General features: G+C 41.7%; 1 protein-coding gene across 1 annotated transcript in view; it reads right to left on the bottom strand.

The window, feature by feature from the left end:
• Positions 1–483: 483 nt before the first annotated feature.
• LEF1 (lymphoid enhancer-binding factor 1) overlaps positions 484–10260 on the bottom strand; it is a 72305-nt gene continuing 62528 nt past the window's right edge. The window contains 1 exon segment of the mRNA XM_010004091.1: positions 484–1605. The gene's annotated coding sequence lies outside the window, so the exon portion shown is untranslated.

Raw genomic sequence — 10260 nt, 5'->3', positions numbered from 1 at the left:
GTGCAGCCAGCTCCAGTCCCTGACTGAGGGATAACAGGTAGGCCCCTGCCCCTTGTGTGGGCATGAACTGCATCCAGAAAGAAGGAAATCCATATAATCCATAATCATCAGCTTAAAACCACTGCTGTGTTCACTGCAGTTTTAGTAGGAAACCAAAGACAGGTGAAGGGACCACAGACCCTGGTGCTTCCCCTTGTACCAAAGTTAACTGAGAAGCATAAGGGAGCACTGAACCTGCCCCTTCTTTTCTCCTCGTACGAAAACTAGAGACTTCTGCCCTCTTCAGGGAGAAAAGTTAGCTTCCAAAATGACTTTACTTCAGGTGAGCAAACAGCTGAACAGACACTTGCATTTCCTACAAGGGAAGACTGAGCCAAAAGTCTTCTGCCTTAGAAGTGCCTTCCTCCTCTTGCTTCTACCTTTGAGGGACTCTACTCCATCAAGTGCAAACTCCTTTTTTTTAAGCCAGACAATTAACTTTAGTTTTATTACAAAGCTTTTATTAAAAAACAAATGCTCAGCACATTAACTCAAACTGGAATGACAAAAAAAAAATAAAAATCAGTTGACAGTATTTTTGGCAAAGGCTGTGCCTTACTATTTTAAAAAATGGGTACATCAATGCTTATTTCAACAACTGGCATAAAATCCCACTAACAGGCTAACAAAAACAGATACAAATACAGAACAATTGAAGTAATAATTCAAGTGCTGGGCTTTTTACAAGGAGAAGGGGAATGGGTGAGAAGGAGAACTCACTGCAGTCAGATTTGCTGAATGTATTGCTTATGTTTACAGAGTAGATGATGCAAGACTGACGTGTCTACTGACCAGCTATTGTTACATTTATTTAGTTCTGTAGGACACTGTATTATATAGACTGAGAGGCCACTATTTGTTACAAATAGTTTAACAAAAAAGCCACCTTTTATCCATATGGGTTTTTCCTCTGGCAGAAGAAAAAAAAAAAAAAAAGAAAACACCCTTTTATTTAAAAAGTATTTCAGATTTCTGACACTTGTTTAAAAGCTCATACCTAGTAAAATATACACCAAAGAAATTACAAACTAAAAGTTAAAATATAAAAGCATTCAAGTTTCTTAAAAAAGCTAAAACCAAAGTTGATCCTGTCGCACCATTAAATAAAAAGAAGGTTGAGTGTGTCATCCTGGTCCAGGCAAATTCCATTCCTTGATGTGCTGTACGGGCAGCTGTGGTCTACATTATTCCATTGGCTGAAGCAGGCAGAGACAGCCATGCTACTTTGTATGCTGACTTGATATGGACACAGATGAGATGGGGGCTTAAGAGTGCAAGGCAGAGGTGGAGTGAAGAAAAAAGCTGCTCTGCTGACCCAGGAGCTCATTTGCTCTATTTATATCAGGGCTGGACCCTTGTGATAGTGAAGGAATTTGGCAGTGATTGTCTTTATGATTCAGTGTCTCTAGCAGTGACATCAGGGTGAATGACATCCTAGACAGACTCCTTGGGGGTGGTCTGTGTGGATGGAGGACACACCTAGGGTTTAACAAGCTTCCATCTCCAGAAGGGGTCCTGGTGTCGCCGCCTTTGCTTTGCAAGTTGAGAAAGCATTTCTTTTCCCACCTACAGAGAGGGGAGAGAGAGAGAGAAAGTGATAAAGTCTATATGGAGCGTTTATAATTATTTTTTTTTTAATCCTCTGAAGAAGCTGGATCAGTGTAATTATGACACAACTTTATTAGTGGAATGTGCATTTGCAATGTCCAACTTAAGTGCAGAGTATTGCTATCTGTCCTTGCTTGAAGTCTGCAAGAATATTTATGGAGAGTACTTTGAATTGTAAATAGACATCCACACCAAGTAGAAACGTGGGGTTTTAAGCCATTTAGACATTCAACATATCACAGATGAAATCCACTACTAAAGGGAATTATATTCATCTACAACATTTGACCCAGATATCTGTTACAAAACTAGACATTCTCAGGCTTTGGTACTACAGTGGTTGAAGTCAATTAAACCTCTACTGGAGAGCCTCCAGAGCTGCTCCCTGCAGAAACAAAGAAATCCTGTCTTCAGCAAGCAGCTGGTATGGGGAATGCGGTGGGTGAGGCCTGAGTGAACACTGACCCTACCATGCATCCACGTGACTGAGGAGGATTCCTTCTGCTCTTCAGCGAGGTAGGCTACACCTTCAAGATGCATAAGAGCCACGGGCCTCTTACCTAGCAGTAAAGTTCACTAGAATCTTGGATGGATTTATGTTCTTACAGCATGCAAAAAGGCCACCAGTGTAAACCTTACTGGTATTGTTCATTCGGAGGAACAGCTCTTCATCATGAGATCTCTGGGTTACATCAGCTGACTTACACAACTGCCAACTCAACCATCACCCCTGCCCTTACAACCCAGACAACTGGGTTGTAACAGACTCCACCCAAAGACTGTCTAGTAAGTCAGGTGTTTTTCCACATACGGACACATGCTCTCCAGGATTATTGGTATCTCAAAAAAATCTACGTTAACCTTTAGGCCTCCAGGTATTACTCAGCTGTCAAACAAGTAGAGGGTTCAATGAGCAGAGCTTTTAAGAATGACCAAAATTAGCACAGGAATGCAGTTAAGTGGAAGCAAGTGAGTTTTTTTCCCCAGCAGAAACACAAAATGCTTAGTCACACAAAGAAGATCCACTGCCAGCACCCTGAATCATGCAAGACAAGGCAGAACAAGTTTCTGAAGAAATGGAGTTATTGAAACCACAAGTCAAACTTTTGTTAGACTCATTGTAACAGACAGAATGCTTAAGCCTATAAGAGCAGAATTAATCGGCAAATATTACAGCAGCAGTATTTAAACCAGGCCTGTTTTAAACCATAGCTGGGTACCCACCTCCCATCCACAGCAGCTTCCATGTAAGCCATTAGAATGCAAAGCATTTTGCCTGGACTGGTTGGTCTCTCCTGAATAAGGAGTTACAAAGGCTAATGTACTCCAGGGTAGAATGCCTCCAAAATCAAACCCTTTTATTTTAGTGAGCACAGGCTGAAGGCCCAAAATCTTACTGAACAAGCTGACCCCTCATCAGGGGCCACCCACAGGACCATTGTTTTAGTGGAAAAGTTGAAAAGAGGACACTGAAGTTTAGCTACAGAGTAAGGTAGAAAGAAGCAGCACAGATTCATGATAAACTACACTGCACAGCTTTGATTTGAAGGACACTCTCCCCTTCCCCCCCGCCCCGATACATATATTATTCATACATAATGAATAATTTTCACTGCCAGTAGCCACAAAAGGACATTTAAAGCCATACTCTGGCCTCTTAAACAGCACAGCGTAAAGTCCACAGGCAGGCCAGTGATTTCAACAGAGGTGGTCTGTATTGACTAATACAGTTCCTATTTCCTCATAAAACCAGCCCGAGTCCCAACTAAAAAAAGCCTTCTGAGCTTCCTGCCTTTTTTTTTTTTTTTTTAATAAAGTAGCACAGTGCTCTGTAACACATGCGGATCAAAGAGCTATGAAGGGCTCTACCTTTCCAAGGAGCACGAAAGAGAGGCCAAGCAAACAGCAGAGGAACACTGGGGAGAGCACCCTGCAGCTTTATATTTATTTTGTGCCTTTTCATCCCAGATTTTCAAAGGTTTGGTCCAGGTTGCTCTTCCTGGGAAGGTTTTCCTCTCAGTCTTACATGAAAACATTCAGCTTCCTGTTGAGGAATGGCCTTGAGGCGCCAGGCCAGTAGTTCACAGCAGTCTGATACAAGCACTGTGATTCAGAGCTACTCCCCATTAGCAGCCAGGAATGTCTACTTCACTGAAGGAAATGAAATGCTCTTCTGTTGGATGGTTCCCTGCCTCCTCCCCCCTTTCCTTACCAGCAAGCTGTCTTTGAAGTCAGGAGGTTAAAATAACGACCGCGGCCTTGCTCTGGCCCTCAGCTTTTTCAAACAGCAGCCATTCCATCTTTCTCAACCCAAAGGCAGCTTTTCCAGTGCCTGCCTCCTTTCCGTAGCCCCTCTCAGAGCCCAGTTGTCCTCTGCTCCAGTAGAGAGGCTGCAGATGCTACTGGAATTCTGCAAGGGGTCAGGCAGAGCAAAGCCTCAAATATTTTTATTTCTAACCAAATACTGCAGTGCAGCAAATTACACAGTAGCTATCCTGAAAACAGCATCTAGAACCCAACCTTTCCCCCAGCTGCACATGAAGACTACAGGCTGGAAATTGCTTCTACTGCTGATAAACAAAATAATACCTAAAAAATACAAATGACGATGGTGTTGCCTTACAGATATAAAACAGGTCAAATCAGGATTCTTTTCAAGAAACCACAGGCATGTGCTAAGGAGACTGAAGACTTCCCACATCTAAGGCTTCACTGGGGGGCTGTAGCTGAAGTCTCGCCAAGCAAGGCATGCCCTAGCAAAGCCCAATCCACAAGTGAAGTCGGCGCAATCAAAGACTGCAATTACAGCTCCCTGGCTGTGGTTAGGCTTCAAAGAAAGTGCTGCAAGTCACATTTTACATATGTGAAGTCTTGAGCCTGAGCCACAATAGGAGGCACTGTCTGTGCCATTTGCAGTGTACATCTGACTGCAGGAGGAAAGGGGAAAAAAAATACCCCACCTCAGTAAAATTCAACAGTACTTCAATGTAAAAAGAAAAGCTGAAGTGATACAACTGTACTGCATGAATCACTACAGTAAAACTAAAGCTTCCTAACAAGCCTTTGCTCAATGGCTGAGAGCAAGAGCACCAGAGGGGGTTCAGAAATCCAACCCATGGTTGGTAATGAGATGAAGGGTGATTCCACAAGGGCCTTGTGCTCCTCCTCTAGTCTTTAACTCCTCTCCATTTTGCTAGAACAAGACAGAGGATTATGCAAGTTCATCCAGGCTGTGATAATCAGAAGTAGTTATGGAAGAACATCAAGAGTGTCTGGGTTGGTACAGGAGTAAGTACAGAGTAAAAGAGACATCTGAGCCTTCACAAAAGACAAGAGAAAGTGAAAACTGTAAACCAAGTGGTGTTTTTTTTCTACACCTTTCCCCACCATAGGTTGTTTTCATACAGTTGTAAGAAGAGACAAAACAACACAACATGGCAGTTCTATGTATTAAAAAAAACCCAAAACAAATCAAAACAACAAAAAAGTCAGTCTCCAAACCTGGCTTTTAATCCAGCACTTCAAACAACATGGCAAACTCAGGGACCTGGACACCAAAACTGACATTTTCAAGTCCTCAATGAACATATTCAACTTACTGCTAGGTTTTATCCAATTCACCAGAAACTCTGAGTATGCAGAACCAAGTCATTATTTATCAGAGAGGTTCACACTGTTTGTGAAGCCCCCTTTGTATTTTCTTTAGCAGCAGAGCTGGAGGGAGTTCCAGGCACAAGCAGATAGATGCCGGTGCTGCAGTCTGCTCCTCTTCCTGCCCAGCTGTGCCATGGTTTGTGGGGTTAGCCTAAACCAGATCCTTGAAATATTCTGGGCAAACAAAAACAAACACTCCACAACCTTTGTTGTATCTAAACAAAACACAACAAAAAAACACCTCCCAACAAAACCCCAGTCGTTTTAGTAATCCAATTTGCTGCAGGGTCCCACAAGCTGTTACAGCACATGGATGGAGGGAACTAAGGAGACAGGAAAAAGCCCTCTCTGCAAGAGCTGGATACCAGCAGGCAGCCCAGGAAACCTTTTAAGCTGCTTTTGTTGCTTAAGAAATTACATAAAATTGTGCCCTAGAACTGTAACAGATACTGCCACATTGAAGCTATATCAGTGGCAATTTTTTTCTTGGTGTTTTTTTTTTGTTGCTGCTGTTAGCCTCAGCCCATTACTGGTAACTGTGAACCAAGTCTCCAGTGACAAATGATCCACTGATGCCCTGAAGCAGCTACCCCTGAAAACACCTCTCCATTGACTACAGGTGAAGTCTGGGGTCCTAATTTCTGTTTTCCCATTTTGGCCTCAGATGCTTTAGGTGAGCAGCAGGATTACCCAGCACCCACATCCCTCTGAGTCAGAGACCTCTTCCAGAGCAGGTTAGTGTCAGCTACTATCTGGGAACACCCAGATATTTCAGGGCTCCCACTTTGTGCAGCTGAAGTCAGTGATGCCAAAGCAGGTGTGGCTCTTATCAAAGGCCCCCAGTGTAGGCAGCATGAAACTAGAAGCTCTATCACTGAGCTACGATCTTTAAAAGATCCATCTGGAAGACCCAGGATGTATTTTTCCTGTTGGGAGTGGGAGAAGAGAGAGGTTCCATGCATATAATAAAAACCAGATAACCTTTAGACAGCTATTTCTAGCAGCTTATTAAAGAGGAATAATATACTAAAAGTAATCTGGCAACGGAGGAAGATACAGACTTGGCTCCTTTTTGTACCTTTAAGGCATACAAAAATATTCAAAAGACTATTTTAAACATTATTTATTTCAGCAGTTAAGAAAGATGCATGAGTTCTAGGGGAACTGAAACTGCAGCTTCAGTTTTCACCTGCTGTAACAGAAAAGACATGAGGTACTGGTAAAGTAGTAAGTGAAAATCCTTTAAAAAAAATAAACCAAAAGAAATAACATAGGTAAAGTTTCCTTTCTATATAATCTTTTCTGACACAGCAAACCATAGGTTAGAGTTTACACTGTACTCTGAAAGACAATCTCAACATTTAAATATTCTAGTACATAGAATCATTTAAGTAGTTACTTTCATGCAACCTGAGGTAAGTCAGATGTAACCTGAGTATTCTTGAGCTTTATCAACTCCTCTGTTCATAGGCATCCACAGAGCAACACTACTAGTGTAAGATAGCAATACACAGAAACCACTACAGAGCTCAAATACATCAACTTCACTCAGATACAATTAAGTTATCTCAGCAGAAAATCTCTACTGGTCCAGACTGCACAAGCCCCCTGTTTTATCTCAGAAGACACACATATGGGAAGAAAACTGTTCATGAAGGTATCATCTCACCTTCTGTCAAGCAAATGTACACCCCATAAAACTTATTATATATAGTTATTTTGGCAGTCACATTTTACCTTGTGCAATTTCAAGTATCCCAGACATAAAGGGTAGAGATCTCTCAAAACCCCTTAGTTTAATTCTGATGCAACTTAACGGTCATGAGGAAACACATATCTTACTTTTGTAAGGAGGAAGCCACTTCAGAAATTATGTCTCTGCTCAGTTAAGCCTCCTTAGTTCTCTTACCCTCTGATCCCACTCTACAGATGCCTGTGACAAGAACACCAATTTGGCGAGATGGTCACTGGTCCCATTTCCCTCATTGCATCTAACTCTACTCATACCCTACAACCCAATGACACCTGCACACATGCTTCCAACATTTGCTCCTACTGCTGCAACCAGTGACAGAAAGCTGGTGTCCTGAAAGGCCACACTAAAACACATACTGTCCAACTGGCTGCCAGTCTCATGACAGTAGTGTTTCAGCTGGCCCTGCTGTGAGCTTCTTTTCCTTGTACAGCTTCTCCATCTGCACGCTTTCAAAACTGTTTATATGGTACAGTCTTAACAAGGGGGTAAAGGATGGTATATGTAAAAGATGACTTGCATAAGAAGTCTTGAAGTAGAGAATTAAGAAACTGCCTTGTATGAGGTTGGCTCTACTAGCAGGGACTTTTGCAACACCAAATTTAATGCATTTTTGGTTGTTTTTTTTTTTGTCTTCAGAATGGCTAGTTTTGCATGCATTTTTATCAGAAGACATCTTCAATCAAAATCTCTCAAAGTCAGAGGCAGACAGAAACAAAACTGAGTGCTAGAGGGCAGGTTTCACCCAAGCTTAGTCTCCAGAAAAAAAAAAATAAATGGGAAAGACTTAGACAATGTCATAACAATTTGCTTTCTAGCTGTTCAGGAATACGGTATCTATTTCTCATTTGGAAATGTTTCATGTAAATACACTAAAAAATTGAAATGTGATGAGAGGAACACTAAAATGCTGAGGGTTTTTTCCAGTTGGAAATGAAACCACATTTTAAAATCTTATGTTTCCTTTATGAAACAGGGTTTTTCTCATTACCATAAAATTCTCAGTCTGGTGGCAACTTTACTGAATCCACTAAAAGATACCATTTTTATCCAGAGAATAATGGTGCACCAGCTGTCAACTCCCTGTCCCCACCCTATCCCACAGGAAAAGTTAGAACAATAGTCATCCCACTGTTCCTTCATTCTAGCCCAAGCTGCCTATTGCTAACACCTCAGAAGTGAAACAATACAGGTTTGTGGTTTTTTTTTAAATCACATGTAAATGTGGCTGAGTCCAAACCTCGTAAGTTCACAACACCATCTGCAGCTCAAGCATCTCTGACAAAAAAACAGGTTCTAGATGTTCATCTTCTGAATTATCTACTTTAAAACACGAAATGCTGAAGGTCAGCTTCATAGCTGATCTTGCTACACCCTTTGGATGCAGAAACTAACATTTCATAAATTCCTGCAAAATGTTCTTGTTTCCCTTCCCCTGTACCTATGCTGATTGTCTAGATGAAAGTGTTCTGCTGGTTTTTTTAATTAGAAAACCTATGCTTGGCCCCTACCCTGACTTGCCCTTATTCCTCCCATAGTCTCTGACTGCAACCAAAATAGCTTTTAAACCCTTCCTCCCTTTCCTTCTTTTCCTTCCTTTCCTCCCTCCCTCCCTTCCTCCTCTTCCTTCCCTTCTTTCCCTTCCCTAGGCTGCTGCACTGGCTCTGCTCTGCCACATCTCCCGCAGCAGCTGCCAGTGCCTACGGGACCAGCCTCCAGTGCAGGAGCAGCTGCACTTCACCCCTGCTCTTGGACGTTTCTCTTAATGTTGGAAAGCCTGCAAGAGAGGAGGTTTTCTGCCTTTCACCCTGGTAAGAGCAATGTCAGGTCAGAATGAAGCTGCAGGAAGGGATCTGTCTGAGGACTATAGCCATTGTTGCTGGAAATTTCTATGCCTACCTGAAACAGGCTGAAGTTAACCAAAGTATTCAAAAATAGAAATGTTTCAATCCAGCAAATTCTCTTTTGTTCATTCTGTCCCTCTTGCCTATACTGAAGGCCACAGTACATACGCAAAACAGGGAATACAGAAACACGAGTCACACAGGAAACAATTTTTAAAGCAAATAATAAGTCTCTGCACCACCATCACCATAAATTCTCATACATGAACATCTGCACAGATCCTCCTCTGTTTAAAGCTTTTGAGCAGCCAGAGAGTATGGAAAGGGTCAGAGTGTTTCTTCCATTTTCAACTACTCCAGCAGCAACTTTGAGAGCACTGGACAAACCAGGTTAGAAAACATGTGCCTCAGAAGGCAAAGTACCACATCCTCTTTCTATCTCCTTTCTAGGATGCTGGCCAGAAACCCATGGTCACAACCATGACCCCAGTCATCAAACAGTTCTTTCCCACAGTGTTCTGGCTGTAGACTGGTCCACCTTCTAGTCTGCTTTCACATCCTCACTCCATTTTATGTCTCAGTAGTAAGGAAAAGATAATCCAATCACAAATTCTTGCAACATTATCCAAAAAACACTTCTTCCCTGAAATGTGCCTCTAATTTTCATGTATGAAATTTGAAGGGTTATAGATAATTCATTGTTTACAGTTAAACAGTCTTCATCTGATCCTTTTAAGAGCTTCTGATTGTAAATCAGTCAACTTCTCTCATTTTTTGAAAGCTTTGCTAATCTAAGTGCTAATTGTCATGCAATTTTGCAAGCCACAAATACACTTCTCACAGGTTTTCAAATGTCTACTAAGCTTCTCTATCACTCTTTTTAGCCCTTGAAGATATGCCAAAACACAATGTTAAATTATGTAGCTTGTGAGAACTTCCCAGTTGCATCCTGACATATGTCAAATGATGTGTCTTGTACAATTACTGTACATAGCGAGTCATAAGAAGTTAACTATTTCCACATTGCAGAACAATTGGAAGGAATTTTTGTTAGTACCCCTCAATTTCCTTGCTGGTTTAAAAATACTCACGAGATGCTAAAAATGAGCTTTTTTCCTTCCAAAAGCCAAACTGAATACAAAATCGGGAATCTCCACTGCCACAACAAAATTGCTCCCATTTACGAGTCTTCTAGAAGGTTGTGCTTAAAGTAACAAGAAAACACCCACCTTTATGAAAAGTGTTCAACAGATGATCTCTACCTGGTCCTTAATCTTAAGATTTCCCTGTTTCCCCTTCCTCCTGGCCTCTCCCAAGCTCATTTTTAACATTATCAGGTCTTATGCCACTCTTGGGTGATTT

This window comes from Chaetura pelagica, unplaced genomic scaffold, assembly GCF_000747805.2.
Source record: "Chaetura pelagica isolate M959 unplaced genomic scaffold, ChaPel_1.0 scaffold88, whole genome shotgun sequence".
NCBI lineage: Eukaryota > Metazoa > Chordata > Aves > Apodiformes > Apodidae > Chaetura > Chaetura pelagica.
Note: the sequence above shows the minus strand (reverse complement) of the source record. Positions and strands in the feature narration are given on the sequence as shown.